This window comes from Anolis sagrei, chromosome 3 (genome assembly GCF_037176765.1).
Source record: "Anolis sagrei isolate rAnoSag1 chromosome 3, rAnoSag1.mat, whole genome shotgun sequence".
NCBI classification, from domain to species: Eukaryota; Metazoa; Chordata; class Lepidosauria; order Squamata; family Dactyloidae; genus Anolis; species Anolis sagrei.
The window spans coordinates 76,015,123-76,035,472 of record NC_090023.1 but is presented as its reverse complement, the minus strand read 5'-3'; the positions used below and the strand labels follow the sequence as shown (position 1 = coordinate 76,035,472).

General features: G+C 42.2%; 1 protein-coding gene across 2 annotated transcripts in view; it reads right to left on the bottom strand.

The window, feature by feature from the left end:
- The window catches only part of AGPAT3 (1-acylglycerol-3-phosphate O-acyltransferase 3), a 125,861-nt gene extending 106,714 nt beyond the window's left edge, over nucleotides 1-19,147 (bottom strand). Inside the window, exon 1 of one of the 2 annotated variants that reach the window (XM_060770251.2) lies at nucleotides 18,700-19,147. The gene's annotated coding sequence lies outside the window, so the exon portion shown is untranslated. Of the gene's footprint in view, nucleotides 1-5,365; nucleotides 5,485-18,699 lie in introns of those variants that run through there. The other variant, XM_060770254.2, reaches the window with a different exon arrangement.
- Nucleotides 19,148-20,350: the final 1,203 nt, after the last annotated feature.

Sequence of the window (20,350 nt, the reverse complement as noted above, 5' to 3'; positions counted from 1 at the left end):
TGCAATTTACTTATGTAGAACCCATGAATTTCATAGATTCATAGAGTTTGAAGAGGCTACAAGGGCCACCCAGTCCAACTCCCTGCCATGCAGGAACACACCATCCAAGCAACTGATAGGGTTTTCTTAGAAAAAGAATACTCGGGAGGTGATTTTGCAACTTCCTTCCTCTGAAATACAGCTTCCCGATAGAGGGTTCCTACTGCTAATAATCAAAACACGTTGTCTTGAGGTCGGTTCAGTGCCCTTCCAACTCTACAGCGGTATCATTATAGTTATATGATTCTAATGTACGAGTTAGAACCAGTGACGGTATTTCAACATTCCAAACAACACGTTAATTTTTAAATAAAAAACAGGCTAGACCACCACATATTACAAACAACACCCAAACTAAAAACAAAAATTACACAGACATGGAATCCAAATAGCTTCACTAAAAGCAATGATAATTAATTATGCCAGGGTGTAATTCAAAACTACAGAAGCCCAACAGGATTTACTGCTATGAGAAGAGGTAGGCTCTGCATTTCTCATACAGAATGGGCTGCCAGAAGCACTTACACACCTTGATACAGAGTTAATTAATTCCAACAATTATCCAGATAGCACTTTTTGCCCTACACTGGGGGCTCTTCCAGACAAGCCCTATATTCCAGGCTTTCTTCTTTAAATTGGATTATATGAGTTGGCACTGCCAGATAATTTGGGATAAACAGAAAACCTGGGATCAGATCCTGGGATATAGGGTCTGTCTGGAAGGGCCCAAGCTTTTTGTATCAGGCCCTAAAGAGCAGGGGACTCTTCTGTTTTTAAAAGTACTGAAGAGGTGAGCTTTTCTATCCTGTGCTACACAGCCATGTCACCCAATATTCATTCTTAGGAGCGAGTGCTCAATCTCGAACTAAACCAAAACCAAACAGAATGTTGTAGTCAACAAAAAAAATGTAATCAGCAGCCAAAATTGAGATACAAAATAAATATAATCAGTAAATAAACATGAATATAGGGATTCAAAAAGAAACATGTAACACCAAATTATATTCTCTGTGAAAATAATACAATAAACAATACAGTGAAAGCACAATGTTACAATCACAGTGACACAATAATAATAATAATAATAATAATAATAATAATAATAATAATAATAATAAAAACTTTATTTATATTCCACTCTATCTCCCTGGAGGGACTCAGGACGGATTCCAAACATAAAAGGCAAAAATTTAATGCCCAAAAACAACAATACATCCATATTAACAAAATTTAAACAACCCGACATATAAACACAATATTATGACCTTACAACTAAAATTAAATAAAAAAACCACAGCCTGTTACAACAGACATAAGGAAAAACATCAAACATTGATCAGAAACAACAATTTCCCAGTTCCTTGGGGCAAATGGATTGATCATTGTTCAAGTTATCTATTGAGCTGGTGGGGCAAGCAGGGCACGGATACGGGTGGTAACTATTAATCAGAGGTATAATAATAGTATTGCCAACTACTACTATTACTACTACTCCTCGTAAACCAGTGAGCAGAGGTACGTCTTCGGCTGTTTCTTGAAAGCAGGGAGGGAAGGGGCCATTTTTAACTCCTTAGGAAGGGAGTTCCATAGGTGGGGGGCAGCCACAGAGAAGACTCTTTCTCTCATTCCCACCAGCTGTGCTTGGGACGGGGGTGGGACTGAGAGGAGGGCTTCTGCCAATGACCACAGTGTCTGAATTGGTCTATAGTGGGAGGTGCGGTTTGTTAAATAGTCTGGACCCGTGACTATTTGATTATCAAGATAACACAGCAAAACTACAATAGAACGGTGACACAGTTAATTTCAACAAGCATCTTCTGATCCACTAATATATTATGTACCTTTCTATGATGATGAAACATTACTTTAAAATACTTTAAAAAATTAAAAAAAAAACCCAACAACAATCAGAACATGTCCAAGTATGAATGGGCCAATGCTAAAATTGTCAAAGCTCTGCTCAAATATTAAGCCAAAGAGCAGAAGGTGACCACAGACCTTTGGTATCCTTCCAAGATAAGGAAATCCAAAAACAGCCCAAAAAATGGTTCACTATTTGAAGAGATTATGCCTTCTTAGCATTTGACATACATACTTGAGGTGATTTTGATTTGTTTTTCAGTTCTTAGGTTAGTAATAAAAGCTGTATTTTATATCACTAAAAAGACACAGATTGAAAAGCATTTAGCTGTATTGTGTGATTTCTTGTTTTGTTTTGTTTCTCTTGTGGTTTGATTATATTAGCCTTGAGGACATGACTCTGTCTTTTTAACATGCTTTGGAGTTCTGTTTTAAAGCAAGTAATTGTTTAGCATACAGACTTTTATTTTATGATAAATTCATTTTTGTGGATATTATCTTATTTTATCTATTTTATATAGCTATTTTGTGGAACTTAAGACTGACCAAGTATTTACAGAAAGTTGATAAGTTTAATTAGTAATAGACCATTCTGGCTGATCTGTGGTTTGATCTTTCTGTTGTTTCTCATGCCCAAAATCAAGGATTGATATATTTCTCAGTTCAATTAATGGGCAGTCTGCTTAAATCCTAAGAAAAAGGCATGATATTTACAATTGGATATTACAGAGCTATGTCAGATAATACCCACCAGTTCAAATGATATCAGCTCTGGGTTGTTGTAGGTTTTTCGAGCTGTATGGCCATATTCTAGAAGCATTCTGTTCTGACGTTTCACCTGGATCTATGTCAGGCATCCTCAGAGATTGTGAGGATCAGGGAGACACAACTTATGCTGGGTTATTGTAGGTTTTTCGGGCTATATGGCCATGTTCTCTCCTGAACTCACAACCTCTGAGGATGCCTGCCATAGACACAGGCGAAACGTCAGGACAGAATACTTCTAGAACATGGCCATATAGCCCAAAAAACCTACAACAACCCAGTGATTCTGGCCATGAAAGCCTTCAACAATATCAGCTCTCATTGAGAAGTCACTCCACTCTTGGTAACACACCAAAACCAGATCAAGTCATGACATATCTTGAAAAAAATAGGTTTCGCCTACATCTCCTATAAACAGCTTGGAAGCATCACTTTTCCGGACTATTACTTTTAGGCCCCATTTAATGCAGAAAGAAACTAGCTCAAACTGCGGTGGTCAGATTACAAGCTCCTACAAAAGTGCATGAAAGAAAGCCCTTAATGTGCATCTGAGGTTAGTGCAATCACCATCTGGGTTCCAGAATTTCCTATGGAATTATCTGGACAGCAAAACTACTTTCTTCAATACCAGTTTGAAACTGCATTAAACAGTCCCTATCACCCAACCTTTTTAACTTGTATGCAGAACACATCATGCGATGTGCGGGGCTGGATGAATGCAAAGCTGGGGTGAAAATTGCTGGAAGAAACATTAACAACCTCAGATATGCAGATGACACCACTCTGATGGCCGAAAGCGAGGAGGAGCTGAGGAGCCTTCTAATCAAGGTGAAAGAAGAAAGCGCAAAAGCCGGGTTGCAGCTAAACGTCAAAAAAACCAAGATTATGGCAAAAAGAATGATTGACAACTGGAAAATAGAGGGAGAAACTGTGGAGACTGTGACAGACTTTGTATTTCTAGGTGCAAAGATTACTGCAGATGCAGACTGTGGCCAGGAAATCAGAAGACGCTTACTTCTTGGGAGGAGAGCAATGTCCAGTCTCGATAAAATAGTGAAGAGTAGAGACATCAGACTGGCAACAAAGATCCGCCTAGTCAAAGCCATGGTATTCCCTGTAGTAACCTACGGATGTGAGAGCTGGACCTTAGGGAAGGCTGAGCGAAGGAAGATCGATGCTTTTGAGCTGTGGTGTTGGAGGAAAGTGCTGAGAGTGCCTTGGACTGCGAGAAGATCCAACCAGTCCATCCTTCAGGAAATAAAGCCCGACTGCTCACTGGAGGGAAAGATACTAGAGACAAAGCTGAAGTACTTTGGCCACATCATGAGGAGACAGGAAAGCCTAGAGAAGACAATTATGCTGGGGAAAGTGGAAGGCAAAAGGAAGAGGGGCCGACCAAGGGCAAGATGGATGGATGGCATCCTTGAAGTGACTGGACTGACCTTGAGGGAGCTGGGGGTGGTAACGGCCGACAGGGAGCTCTGGCGTGGGCTGGTCCATGAGGTCACGAAGAGTCGGAGACGACTGAACGAATGAACAACAACATGGTGGGAAGAATGGGAGAGTGTTTCACTGGGAAGGAAGGACAGGGTTGTATATTAATGCCTTCAACCAGAGGGATGGGAGGTCACGGCAATGGGAGGGGTGGGAGAGGAGAGAACTGTGTAATGGGGAACAATTGTTGTAGGCACTGTTCAAAAGTGTATGTGTTAATGTACTTTTGGGGGAGAGGAGAAGCAGGAAGGAGGAGAAGCAGTAATACTATTGTACTGCATTTGATCTTGATCAAAAATGTAATCTCTGCAATATGATTGTGAAAATAAAAAACTTTCATCCAAACAACAACAAGAAGACGTCAGTATAGATCCGTGCTTCCCAACCTTTGGTCTCCAGAGGTTTTGGACTTCAGCTCCCACAATTCTTAACTGCTGGTAAACTGGCTGGGATTTCTGGGAGTTGAAGTTCAAAACATGTGAGGGAAAGAAGTTCTGGTAATAATAATAATCTTTATTTATACCCCACCACCATCTCCCCCAACGGGGACTTGGAGCGGCTTACATGGGGCCAAGCCCAAACAACAAGTTATTTATTTATTTATTTATTTATTTACTTTGCTTATATACCGCTGTATCTCAAGCCCGAAGGCGACTCACAGCGGTTCACAAACAGTAAAAACAGTAGAAACAGCAGTGGTTCCATGCAACATATAACAATTGACTTAACACATTATCCATAAATTACCAATAAGCAATAAGTTACAACACAATACAAAATAAATAAATAAATAAATAAAAATACAGATGTGCCCTCAGAATCAGGGAGAGAGGGTTCTCCATGCTCTGTAATTGTCTCCCTAATGTAACCTCTGTGCATGTATTTATAAAACATAGGTATACACATTCACTCTAGCAAAATTCACCATGAGTTCTGCAAAATATCAATTTAAATTTACCAATTTTATCTAATGGCAAATTCCACATAAAGCCCCAATCTATTCAAGTGAACATGACATCAGTAGCAACAAAGCCAAAAAGTCCCTGCTTTTGGGGTCTCCTCTATTATGTGCAGAACTAAGAAGCCCACGAGCCCAACCTTTGAGCTCAAATCTTGGATCAATGCTGTAAACTCCATGAAGAGCAAGCTCGCCAGCATAGATGTTCAGTTTTATGCTCTACTGAGATGCTATTAGCAATATTCTTACCTCCAAATGTGTTTCTGGCAGACCTTTCCTGTGCCGGTAGGACATTTGTAAGTTAATGAAAGACAGCATTCGGTTTGCCAGTTCTTCAAATCAATTAGTTGGGAGCTCTTCGTAGTCTTATTTCCAAGACATTCACATCTGTGAGAGCATGTGTCAACAACCAGCATGTCAAAAACAGCAACCACAGCTGTGAAGCAAAATTCCTATGTCAGCAACTATACTGACGGTTGAGATGTATTTTTAAATGCACGATCTGCATCACAGCAAATGAAGACTCATCCTCAAAATGCATTTTAGCTCCTGGGTGTTTCCTTTACCTCACTCTCTTACTCTCACTGCCTTGCACTTCATAATTTGTGTGCAATTCAGACGCAAGCTGACACACAACAAACCTATATAGTTCTGGTGCGAATACATACTTACTGCCCTTCAAAATCCCTTTTCAGATGATTGGCCACATCCACTTCATTTCCCTATTCACATCCAAATAAAATATGACTACAGATAATGGAGGAAGGGGGAAACTTTCACAGTCTTGTAGTCATGCAGTTAGCCATATGCTTCAAATGAAAAATCATTATTTCCAAGCAAGTAACTTACTGATACCATATGAACAGATGCATTGCAATTCAAGTCAATGTTTATTTTCCCTCTAAACTCCAAAGGAAATGAGATACAGCATAATACTATAGCTACCTATCTAATCTAAGCTAGACTCCATAATACTAGAGCTATCTAATTTGAACTAAACTAATTGAAGCTTACTCCCAGGTAAGTATACATACATGTGAAACACACAATTTGTTCCAAATCAAATCCCAGTGAAATCAGAGGGACTAAAAAAGTAGAGTTTTGGGAAAGTTGATTGAACTTAAAAAGTTTTGTGAAGCTTCAAACCATCATATAATCAATAAATCAATTATGGGGAAGGTGTTTTATAAAACTGGAAGTAAACAGAAAAAGGCCACCAAATCCTTCCCTATCTTACCCACCTAGATTACAGTACCTGTTCCTCAGATATCAATACCTATGACTGTTTTCAATACTGAAGATGGCATTTGTCATATATAGCAGGTGTGGGAGCAACCTCTGGCTCTCAAGACACCATAGGAGTGCAAGTCTCAACAATCCTCCATATTGGCTATGGTGATGAGGGATGATGGGAGTTGCAACCCAACAACTCATCTGGAGTTGCCCATTCCTAACATGATGGAATAGTAGAACTCTATCATCTTCAGCAGCTAAAGGAAGAAGTACTATACACATGGTTCACAAATATTATTGTCAAACACTGCAGTCCTCCCCTCCTCAACCCACCTTTTCCAACTCTTTCCATTCATGTCCTCCTCAAACCTCCTGCCAGGCCCAGCTCTTCTGATACAAATGCCTGATGTGTTCTGATGTCACAGTGGAGTTTTACAAGCAGGAGTGTCACAGACTTGCCTTGCCATCTGCTTTGCTCTAATTTCACACAGAGAGAGACTGGGCATAGAACTGATGAACTGGACTTTGGGGGACTTAAACATCAGTCTTCTAAGGCTTCCTCAACAATATTTGATAACCGATCTTTATTCATACATGGTGGGCTTTCAAATAAAAGACCTCATAGTTGCAGAACAGGGGAATATGTTTGGGAACATGCTCGAAAATAAGCAGAGGAAACTGTCAAGTAGCACGCCCTATAAAAGAGACAAAAATAGATCTATGACTCTTCTGAGCACATTTTCCCAGATCTGTAGCAGATCAAAGTCTACTATTATCCACGTTTTGACAGGTTTCGAACATTCCAGGCAAGTTCTAATGGCCAGCTTTCAAGTAAGACCAGACAATTGCACCACCTCAACAGACAACTTTCACAAAATCCACAGTAGGCAGGTGTCCACTGTAGCTATTCAACAGTCTTGCAGCTGTTGTGTGTCATTTCCAACCTATGGCGACCCTAAGACATAGGGTTTCCTTGGCAAGATGTGTTCAGAAGGGGTCTGCCCTTGCTTTCGTCTGAGGATGAGAATATGTGATTTTCCCAAGTAGGTGTCGGGACTAAATGGGGATTCAAATCCTGGTCTTTAGAGATGTACTCCAACATTCAAATCACTACACTATGTTGGCTGTTAAGAGAGAAATACTAGAGTAACACCTCCTGAAATTTATTAAACCTAAATTAGATTTAAATGTTAAATGTTATGTTCCAAAGCTCAGAGAACCATTACATCTATTACTTGCAAAGTAGTTCTCATCTACAGTCTGAGAAAATATCTAAGTGTGCATAAAAGGGCAATTATACATTCACATTTAATGGTAGGTCAATGCATGTTTCTCTGCTGCTTCTTCCCTAGAACTTTTCTAAAGCTTTTCATAAACCACTCTGAAAATTTCACTGAGTAGAGGAGAACAACATCTTAAAATAAAACCATAATAGCAAGCATATAGTCTTGCTGTGGAAGGAAAAAAATAAAAGTTTAATGGATTCATGGACTGAGAGGAAGGATCGTTGAACTAATAACTAGCATGATAAACTGCTTGTGGTTGCAGCATTCATCAGCAGTGAACACCTCACCCAACACAGCAGTGATGCTTTGGACAGACTATGAACCAGAGTGGAGGAATGACATTTCACACTGTTGGCATCAGATCTGGGATAACCAACTTTATTGGACTGTTGGCTCAAATACCACTATATGAAGTTCTGGAAACAAATGCCAGCACATAATAAAACTAAGGTAGGTGGAAAATAGGAAGCAACTTTTCTTTTGAAATTTACCGTACAGGCTTTTCTAACCATACAGTCTCCCTATAAGCCACAGTCTCTCTGTGAGTGTCACAAGGTCTACATTACCAAGAGACAAGAATGGGATGGAGAACTGGAAAATCTAATTTAGAATAAATAGAACAAATCCTAGTACACAATGCCATAAAATGGCACTCCTAACTGAACATGTCAAAATATCAGAAGCCAAGCCAAGGAAGCTGTAGAAGTCCATTAACTACCACACAAATGCAATCCGTAGAGCCAAATCCTATCTACATAAAACGCTACAGAAATGCCTCTCAAGCTATCTGATGTGGGAGAGCAGCAATAATTGCTTTCCGATGTGCCAGGGACTGGCACTAAATTTATTCCCACAGGGTACAGTTGCTTCTTCTGTTCCTGGAAACTTCTCAAGGACTACTAGCCAATATCTCAGGATCTGGCACAGGTCCATCCATTGAGGGAAATGGAAATTCCGAAACAATGTGCATAAACAGTGAGTCTAGTAGCACGACTACAAAAGGCCAGTTAAGAGAAAGGTGAGTTCCATTATATCCTGTATGGAACTTGGCCAGCCACAAGAAGCTATTTAAAAGGATGCAATTAATGCTGAGCTAAAGAATAAGCTGACAGACCATAGAACATTGAAAATAAACCATATTGCATCTACACCCATAGGAACCCCCGGTGGTGGAGTGGGTTAAGCCCCTGTGCCGGCAGGACTGAAGACCCGACAGGTCACAGGTTCGAATCCGGGGAGAGGCGGATGAGCTCCCTCTAGCAGCTCCAGCTTTTCATACGGGGACATGAGAGAAGCCTCCCACAAGGATGATAAAAACATCAAATCATCCGGGCGTCCCCTGGGCAACGTCCTTGCAGACGGCCAATTCTCTCACACCAGAAGCGACTTGCAGTTTCTCAAGTTGCTCCTGACACGACAAAAAAAAAACTACACCCATAAAGGTTGGAAAAGAGAAAGGAACAATATCCATTGGTTGTCAGTTCAATAAACTTACTCTAGATCCCAAACCATTAATAGTGGTTTATAATTTTTGAAGTGTGACTACCTCTGAGGCCGAAATACCCTAAGGCATCAAATCCTGTATTGTCGAAGGCTTTCATGGCTGGAATCATTGGGTTGTTGTAGGTTTTTTGGGTTGTATGGCCATGTTCTAGAAGCATTCTCTCCTGACGTTTCGCCTGCATCTGTGGCAAGCATCTTCAGAGGTTGTGAGGTTTGCAACTTCTGAGGATGCTTGCCACAGACGCAGGTGAAACCTCAGGAGAGAATGCTTCTAGAACATGGCCATACAACCCAAAAAACCTACAACAACCCAGCATCAAATCCTATCTGATCTTGGAAAGCAAGGGAAACCTCTGGTTAATATTTGGATGAGAAATCGTCAACAAATGTGAGATTATGTAGGCTACATTTCAGAAGAAAGAAGACCATTTCTGAGTGTCCCTTGCCTAAGAAAGCCCTATAAAATTCATGGTATCATCATAAGTGACTTGAAGGTACATATATTTAGTTTCAGTATCCCTTACCAGAGATCCAAAATTAGAAAGACTCCAAAATCCAAAATTATCCAGTTTGGCTGAGATTGCAACACTTTTGTTTTCTGATGGTTCAGTGTACACAAATTTTGTTATCATGAACAAATTCGATAATATTGTGTGTAATATTACCTTCAAGAAGCATTGAGAAGGTGTATATGAAAGAAATCAATTTTGTGTTTAGACTTGGGTCTCATCTCCAAGATTCTCATAAAGTATATGCAGATAATCGAAGGGCCCTTCCACACAACCCTGTATCCCAGAATATAAAGGCAGAAAATCCCACATTATCTGAGTGTGGACTCAGATAACCCAATTCAAAGCAGATATTCTGGGATATAGGGCTGGGTGGAAGGGCCCTAAAATTTTCCCCAAAATTCCAAAAACACTTCTGATCACAAGAATTTCTGATAGGGGGACACTCAACCTGTAACTACCTCTGACACTTAGGATCTTTTGACATGTTGTGAGCTTGACAGGCAGAAAGGATTGTCCTTATAGCCAAGTTGGTTACTCCGAGAGTATGAAAAAATATAAGCAAGCATAGCTCTTCACGGCATGGGAGAGACAACCACAGAGTTTTTCAGCTTTTAGCCTTTCATGTGTGGAAACAAAAAGCATCCCTGAAATAAATAATACATCAAGGGGAACTTTTGGATCCAGCTTATCAGCATACGGCATTTTCCAATAAAATAGTCTATCAAAGAAGAGTGAAAACTAGCAATAGATTATTAAAGCCTAGTTCTAAAAAAAATAAATGGCGTTGTATACCTGTTTAAGCCAGCCATACAGAAAAGAGAACTCCTGTAGTTTTAACAGTTGTGCAGATAAGGAAATTTTAGCAACTGGAACCCACCATGTAAGCTACAGAGGCTGAAATTCCTTCTTTGAAATAGTGGCGATTCTTTATCTCCACCTGTGGCATTCCCTTACCCTTATCAAGCAGCATGATACAGGTCACATACATTGTATTTGTTTAATTATTTGTTTATTTATTAATTATAATATTTATATATCATATTCATGGCAATACAAAATCATACCAATTGGAACTATTATTTAATTTAATCCTTTGACAGTTTAAAAATAATTTAAGACTAACATGTTCATATTCTCCTTTCAAGAATATGCTGCTGCTAGGATCTTCACAAGGCCCAACAGTCAACCTTACCAGTACAGAAAGCCTTAGGCAACCCTAAATTCATTACTATGGTGGAATACAAAAGAGTAGGTGTACTGAAAAATAATAATAATGAAGATTATTTTACTAGTTACAGTTCCATGGAATTATATTTGTATAAACATATTTGGCCTCCAATACATTCCATCACACAAAATCAGTACAACCCCTGCATCCATTGGGGAAACATTCCCAGATTTTGCACCAAAAGGCAACATGGTGAATAATAGCAACCCCTACTGAAACGAACATCAGAGGATGTTTACTTCTTGGGAGGAAAGCAATGACCAATCTCGATAAAATAGTTAACAGTAGCGACGTCACACCAGCAATGAAGATCCGCATAGTTAAAGCAATGATATTCCCCATAGAAACCTATGGGTGTGAGAGCTGGACCATAAGGAAGGCTGAGCGAAGGAAGAAAGACGCTTTTGAACTATGATATTGGAGGAAAATTCGAAGCGTACCTTGAACCGCGAGATCAAACCAGTCCATATTCCAGGAAATAAAGCTTGACTGCTCACTGGAGGGAAGGATATTAGAGGTAATTATGAAGTACTTTGGCTACATAATGAGAGGACAGGAAAGGATGGAGAAGATAATGATGCTGAGGAAAATGGAAGGCAAAAGGAAGAGGGGTTGACCAAGGGCAAGATGGATGGATAGCATCCTTGAAATGACTGGCTTGGCCTTGAAGGAGCCGGGGGTGGCTATGGCCAACTGGGAGCTCTGATGTGGGCTGGTCCATGAGGTCAGGAAGAGTTGGAAGCGACTGAACGGATAAACAACAGCAAAAAACTGAACTGAAGGAGCATGGACCTAGAAAATGCCTAGAGAAAACATATTTGTCAAATGAAAATGTGAATACATGTAGTCCCACAAATACTGTATGCAAGTAGGAAGTTAAGTACTAAACATTTGCATTTATTTTTCCCTTATTCATACTGTCTCTCAGCCTTTTCTTCCGAAGTGCCCTCACCAACATGTAGTTATCTGCCTATCTCTTGAATTCTCAATCATACTCAACCTCCCAAAAAGTACACCCTACTCTCATTCTCTCAACCAGTCTCCATACATATGGAAATCTGCACTCAATGCCAAGCAGTCCACACTTCTCACCCACATTTTTGGCGGAGGTACTAGTGGTGTAGTGAAGCAAGGACTTACAAGGTCAACACTCCTGGGCTTTTTGATTAGAAAGCTCTATGGCAGTGGTTCTCAATCTGTGGGTCCCCAGATGTTTTGGCCTTCAACTCACAGAAATCCTAACAGCTGGACAACTGTCTGGGATTTCTGGGAGTTGTAGGCCAAAACAGCTGGAGACCCATAGGTTGAGAACCACTGCTCTATGGCATCATCTGCTAACCCACCCCTCATGTGTACAGGGCTTCCTTCTTTCATCAGAGACTAATTCAAATCTCTACAAGTAGAAAGGAAACAGATTTTTCTAACAACAAAATATTGTGATGAGCTATCTTTTATCATCCAAGGGGTAGTGGTGGACTGGCTGTGAGTCAGCATCAGATTTGCAAAATATGTTATTGGTAGATTTCAGAACTGCTCAAATGGTTTTTTAAAATATAGATCAACAGTCACCTATTTATTATTTTGGGTTCTGTACCTCTTCAGGCTCCAAATATTCCACATTAAACTCAACCGATAGACAGACATTGCCATCCTAGGCAGAACATTTTAGGTGTTGTGACAGTAAATTGTAAATTGGTTGTTATGATTTATTTTTATTTTCTTCTGTCAAGAATGGAAAGAGGTACTTGTGAGATTTCCTGTCTCTTGTGACAAATCAACATGATTGGACATGAGCACCATGAACCTTGAAACCGGGTCAATAAGGGATCACAGTTTTGAGTCAGGAAATATGACTGAATGGCATCCAACAAAAATTGGGGGATGGGGTTGATAAGCCCAGAAAGTTCACATTTCTTTCCCCACAACAGGAAAATATTCTAGTTACACATAATCCCTGAAGAGACGTGGTAAAATTTAGGCTTCCCACTATAGATACCGATTGAAAAGCTTCAGAAGTAACCACAAGAACCAAAGTTGCTTTTCTTGGACACCACCCTAAGACAGTTCAGCAGTCAAGTGGAATGAACTTGCAAAATCTTGTTCTACCTGAATGCCCCAGGGCTAAATATTGGGTGGTTCCTGGCTCTCCAGGAAGGACTTAGCCGACATCCAAGCCATGTGTCTGGTGCAGCACAGACAACATTTAATTCAAGATGGTCTTTGCTCAGGAGAGTGAGAAACACTGGAATTTCAAATACTTACATTACATGGAATGTTTTGTTTTTAGGCCACAAGATGCCTTGGCTAGGCTGGCCAATGAACCCACAGAAACAACTTCCTCATCCCTTTCAATAAATGTGGGCAGCTGACGTGGGCATGTCTACTGACATACAACAGAGACTCGCTTATCCAACCTTTGCTTATCCAATGTTCTGTATTATCCAAAGCAATCCAGGTTGGGAGAAAGAAAGATCCCTTGTCTGTTTTGGTGCTAAATTTGTAAATACAGTAATTGCTACATAACATTATCATGTATTGATCTGCTTTTTCTGTTGATTTGTTGTAAAATATGATGTTTGGTGCCTAATTTGTAAAATCATAATGTAATCATAACATAATTTGATGCTTAATAGTCTTTTCCTTAATCCCTCCTTATTATCCACCATTTTTGCTTATCCAACATCCTGCCGGCCTGTTTATGTTGGATAAGTGAGACTCTACTGCAGCGTTTCTCAATCTGGGGGTCGGGACCCCGGGGAGGGGGTCGGGGGGCGTTTCAGAGGGGTCACCAAAGACCATCAGAAAACACAGTATTATCTGTTGTTCATGGGGGTTCTGTGTGGGAAGTTTGGCCCAATTCTATCAGTGGGGTTCAGAATGCTCTTTGATTGTAGGTGAACTATAAATCCCAGCAACTACCACTCCCAAATGTCAAGGTCTATTTCCCCCAAACTCCACCAGTGTTCATGTTTGGACATATTGAATATTCATGCCAAGTTTGGTCCAGATCCATCATTGTTTGAGTCCACAGTGCTCTCTGGATGTAGGTGAACTACAACTCCAAAACTCAAGGTCAATGCCCACCAAACCCTTCCAGTATTTTCTGTTCATTGTAGGAGTTCTATGTGCCAAAATTGGTTCAATTCCTTTCTTGGTGGAGTTCCGAATGCTCTTTGATTATTGGTGAACTACAACTCAGAAATGACAAAATCAATCCCTCCCAACCAACCCCACCAGTATTCAAATTTGGGTGTATCGGATATTTGTGCCAAATTTGGACCAGTGAATGATAATACATGCTGCATATCAGATATTAACCTTCATAACAGTAGCAAAATTACAGTTATGAAGCAGCAACGAAAATAATGTTATGGTTGGGGGTCACAACAACATGAGAAACTATTAAGGGGTTGCAGCATTAGGAAGGTTGAGAAACACTGCTCTACTGTATCTTCGACTTATTTAATGGAACGAGAATAGCCCACACTCACAATGCTATATTTATATATGGAAAACTGAAAATATAAATTACACAGATTTATTTGTGTAGAGATATAAATAGACCACATGGGAGAAAAACACATGCTTCATCTTTTATGAGATACCAGGCATATAAGGAATAGCCTCCAGTAACTCCTATGCTAATGGACAACACTGTCTACTCTAAGTAGCCCTTTTCAATTAGCCATGGCCTCATTAAATGTCATATTTCCTTCCTATCTGAAGGTAATATAGGGGTCACACCACTACATACGGAGACAGCAGACATAGACTCCAAAGCTCGGATACTTACCAGTCAAGTTCAGGTAACATGAAGACCTTCAGAAGCAAATTTCTTTCATTATCATTTTTGCACACATATTTGGTGTGCCAAGAAAATTCATTGTGATACACTTCTTCACAGGCCCTGAAATCCATACATGTGTATGTGTGCAGAAGATGGGTACACATAACCATCTCTCTTCTCTCTCTCTCTCTTGTTCACTTTAATTTGCTAGATTTTTAGTGAATGACCACGTTCACCCCAAGATTATCTGGTCACTGGTGACAATGCAAAAAAACGCATCTTAAGAGAAAAGCGGAAGATCAATACATTAATGAATACTGAATATTTCCTGCTGGATGGCCATGTGTCGGAGGTACTTTGAATGCAATTCTCCTGCTTCTTGGCGAGGGTTGGACTGGGTGGCCCACGAGGTCTCTTCCAACTCAAGGATAATATTATTCTATGCTGCTCAGCTCAGCTTTCTGATCCACATGTACAGAGTAAAAAATAAAGATACCTCAAACCCTCACACTACACCTCACCTGCTAAACAATAACATTTGGCCTTCCAAATGTTATTGAACCACAAATCCCAGCATCCTTGTTAGAAGTTGCACTCCAACAATATCTGGGCAGCCACACAGTTCCTTTACCCACCATATAACTATATAACTTCACATAAAGGAATTTGGAGGGTATACATTTCTAAGATAATGTATATGATCACTACATACCACTAATCTTTGAGGCCCATGATTCTCCCTTATCCTTGTGAAATCCTAATTCTTTTAAAATCCCAAATCCCTTTTTAAAAAGAATCCTACTTTTGTGTTGTAATAGTTCACATTGAATGACAGTAAACACACCCCATAGCAAATACCCCTTAGGCTTCCATTCTTTAAGAATTCCTACAGATACCGATGCAAATTAAATCAGGCCTTTCACAAGCACACTGCACATCTCAAAATTCTCAAAGCCAAGCTGGAAAGACTGATCAGTCATTGCAAAACACCCAATCTCCCTACAGCAAAGAAAAATACCTTGCACCACGCTGGAAATACAGAGGCTGGATAGAAATTAGTAGGACTGAAAAAGCCATTCCAACCCCTTGGCTTTGCAAATCCCACATTCTTTGCAATGCCAAGTAGACACAATATATTAAAGGTAAATCGCCTATATTCAAGATCAGAGAGCCTCTAAAACCCACTGATTCCAGGGAAGGAAAGGGTCAGGTTCAATGATTGTGGGACTACTTTTGTAAGGAGAAGGGGCTTGGCTTCCGAGGTGCCAAGGCGATTACAGATAGGGTTACTATGAGTTTTTCGGGCTGTATGTCCATGTTCCAGAAGCATTCTCTCCTGACGTTTCACTCACATCTATGGCAAGCATCCCCACAACTTCTGAGGATGCCTGCCATAGATGTGGGTAAAACATCAGGAGAGAATGCTTCTGGAACATGGCCATACAGCCTGGAAAACTCACAGCAACCTAGTGGTTACAGCCATGAAAGCCTTCGACAACACATCAATTACAGGCATATCAAAATAAAAATTAGTTTTTCACATTGCATCTGAACTGTAGAATAAATGCAGATTCATGCCACTTGAACTGCCACGGCCCAATGCAATGGAATCCTGGGATTTGCAGTCTGTGAAGCAACAGTACTTTTGGGCTGAGAAGACCCAAAACAGTGTCAGACTGTGGCAGTGTGGAGTCAGATAACTCAGTTCAAAGCACATATTGTGGGATTTTCTGCCTTGATATTCTGGGTTTTATGGCTGTGTGGAAGGACCCTGCATTTATTCTACAGACGCAGCCCTTGTAAAACTACAATTCCCACGATTCTATCACATTGAGGCTCCATCTACACTGACGATTTAATGAAGTTGGAAGCCAGCTTCAAACTACAGTGCTCAGACAACACACACTGAAAAAAGCCTTTAACGCAGGGTTTCCCAAACTATGGCCCACAGGAAGGAATCAAGCAGCCCTCCAAGGTCATTTACCCAACCCCGGCCTAAACTTTAGCCTTAGGTCTGCCTTAAGTCTGAAACAACTGGAAGGCACACAACAACAATCCTAATTAACTAAACTATCTCATCAGCCAAAAGCAGGCCCACACTTCCCATTGAAATACTGGTTTGTTTACATTAAACTTGACCTTCATTTTAAATATTGTACCGTTCATTCATGGGGTTTTGTTTTGAAGATGTGACCTATAACTTTGAATGTGTCTACATTAGGCATTAGCAAACTTTGGCCCTCCAGGTGTTTTGGACTTCAACTCCCACAATTCCTAACAGCCTCAGGCCCCCACTTAAGTGGCTGAGGGGGAAAAGGAAAGGGCCTAAGGCTGTTAGGAACTGTAGGAGTTGATGTCCAAAACACCTGGAAGGCCAAAGGTTACCCATACCTGATCTACATTGAAGAATGAATGCACTCTTGTCCCACTTTAAATGGCAGAGCTCAATGCTATGGGTTCATGGGAGTGATACAGCCTGCCAAACTCAACTCAACTCAAACTACAACTCCCATGATCCCACCACCTTGGAGCCTAGGCAGTTCAAGCTGCCTCCCCATTCCATACTGCAGTTATGGGATCAATGCTAGGGGATCATGGGTGTGATATACTATTTCATCACACTAGAGAATAAATCCACTTTAAATCTGGTTTCTGCCTCCTGCAGAATTCTGGGTTTTATAGTTTAGTGAGGCTGTTAAAGGCTCTTCCCTAAACTACAAACCCCAGAATTCCACAGGAGGCAGCAACCAGATTTAAAGTGGATTCATTATCTAGTGTGATGAGGCCCATGGTCTGCCAAACTGACTCAAACTCCCATGATCCCACTGCCTTGAAGCCTGCGCAGTTCAAGCTGCAATTCCCATTCCATAGTGTAGTTATAGGATCAATGCTATGGGATCAAGGGAGTGACATAGAATGCCAAACTGCATCAAACTACAACTCCCATGACCCCACCACTTTGAGGCCAGGGAAGTTCAAGCTGCCTTCCCATTCCATACTACAGTTATGGGATCAATGCTATGGGATCATGAGAGTGACAGACTACCAAACTGCCTCAAACTACAACTCCCTTGACCCCACTGCCATGAAGCCAGGGCAGTTCAAGCTGCAATTCCCACTCTATAGTGTAATTATGAGATCAATGCTGTGGGATCATGAGAATGCTGTACTCTGCCAACCTGCCTCAAACTACAACTTCCATGATCCCACCACCTTGAAGCCTGAGCAGTCCAAGCTGCAATTCCCACCCCTTAGTTCAGTTATGGGATCATGGGGGTGACATGGTCTATCAAACTGCCTCAAACTGCAACTCCCATGACCCCACTGCCACGAAGCCAGGGCAGTTCAAGCTGCTATTCCTATTCCATAGTGCAGTTATGGGACCATGGGAGTGATAGTTTGCCAACCTGCCTCAAACTACAACACCTTGAAGCCAGGGCAGTTCAAGCTGCAACTCCCATTCCATAGTGCAGTTATGGGACCATGGGAGTGCTGTACTCTGCCAACCTGCCTCAAACTACAACACCTGGAGGCCAGGGCAGTTCAAGCTACAGCTGCACTTTGCAGGAAGACCACAACCAGGCTTGCAAGCCCACAACTCCCAGGGCCCCATCCCACTGAGCCCTGGCATTCCAAGTGGTGCATATGCATTCCCCCTCCATTGAGGATGCCAAGCAAATGGGACCTCATGAGGCCTAAGGAGGGGGGAAAGGGAGGGATATGAAGGCACGGGGGGGGGGGAGGAGGCCCCCCTTTCCCTCCCCTTTTCCTTCCCAACAATGCAGTGTGATGGGGAGGAGGAGGAAGGGGGAAATTGGTGCCCCTTGTAGAGAAAAGAGGGTGGGTGCAGGGAGAAGTTGGCAAGCCTGGGAAGCGGACTGCGACGAGGACTGCAGCAAAAAAGCAGCGGCGGCTGCGTGGAGAGAAGGGAGGAAGAAAGGGAGGAGGAGGAATATGAGAAAGAAGAAGGGGAGCCCCGAAAGAAGGAGGAAAAGGGGAAGGAAAGGAGCAGCAGGAGCAGGAGCAGCACCGACCTGGGGGTGTTTGGTTGGTTCCCCTTCTCCGCCTCCAGCTCCGGTGCAGAGGCTCCAGCCTCCTCCTCCTCCTCCTCCGCCTCCTCCTCCTCCACGAAGCAAGAGCGTCTCTCTCCGGGCACCGCCTCCGCCCGGATCGCCTTGGCCCAGGAGGAGGCCGGCAGGAGGCAGGAGACAAGGCGAGGGAGCGCGGCCCTATGGTGCAGGCGGAGGAGGAGGAGCCCTTCTTCTTCTTCTTCTCGCCCGGAGGAGTGCGGCAGGGGCAGATGCCTCCCGGGCTGGAGGAGCATACAGGAGGGAAAGAGAGAGACGGACTCTGTGTGTGTGTGTGTGTGTCTAAGTGTGAGTGTGTGTTGCCACTTCCTGTGCAACGGCGGTTCCCTTCCTCCCGGGCCACCGGGGGCAGCCAAGCCGGGTGAGCAGTGAGCAGACAGAAAGAAAGAAAGACAGAGAGAGAGAGAAAGAAAGGGGCGAAAGAGGAGGAGGAGGAGGAGCTTGCACGCCCCTTGGGTGGGAATCCTCCCAAAGCCAATCAGCACCATCATTCCCCCCCTCCCCTCTACCCCTCCCATAGACCTTCTCTATTGCGTCCACATTGTGGACTTCACCCAGTTTGGCACCCTCTCAATGCTACAGAAACCCGGGGGTTGCCCTATTGCAAAGCCTCCTCCCAAGGAGTGCTGTGCTGGTGATGACTGCAAGCCCAGCCTTCCATCGCACTCATGGCAACCCAAGGGGTGTAGAACTGCGTTAACTCTGCAGTGTAGACGCACCCCAAGCTCCCGAGTGCATAGTCGCATCTGCATCTCCACGGGAGCTCTGGCTCCGCAGCTAGGTTTGTGCCTCGAGTGGGGAATCCCTGCCCTTCGAGCGCCCTCTTGCCCTTCTCCTTGTGCTGCAACTGGAAGAACAGCATTAAGTTGAATGTATTGTCGAAGGCTTTCATGGCCGGAATCACTGGGTTGTTGGAGGTTTTTAGGGCGATATGGCCATGTTCTAGAAACATTCCCTCCTCTGAGGATGCTTGCCATAGATGCAGGCAAAACGTCAGGACAGAATGCTTCTAGAACATGGCCATATAGCCCGAAAAACCTCCAACAACCAAGCATAAGTTGTGTCTCCCTGATCCTCACAGCCTCTGAGGATGCCTGCCATAGATGCAGGCAAAACGTCAAGAGAGAATGCTTCTAGAACATGGCCATATAGCCCAAAAAACTTACAACAACCCAGCATAAGTTGTGTTTCACTGATCTTGAACTATTCTAATATTGCCCCCAAGAGTGGCTGAGGCAGAGACACATTGGCTTTCTGATGGTTAAGTGTCCACAGACGTTATTTCACACGAATTGTTTTTTTAAAAAAATAATGTATAACTATAAACTGTTTCTACAAGGTATTGTCCAAAGCTTTCATGGCCGGAACAACTGGGTTGTTGTAGGTTTTTCGAGCTATATGGCCATGTTCCGGAAGCATTCTCTCCTGACATTTCACCTGCATCTATGGCAGGCATCCACAGAGGTTGTAAGGTCAGGAGAGAAAGCTTCTAGAACATCGCCATATACCCGAAAAAAGTACAAACCCATTGTTTCTACAAGGTTAAGTATCCCTTATCCAAACTCCCTTATCTTAAAGGTATCAGGCACATAAATAT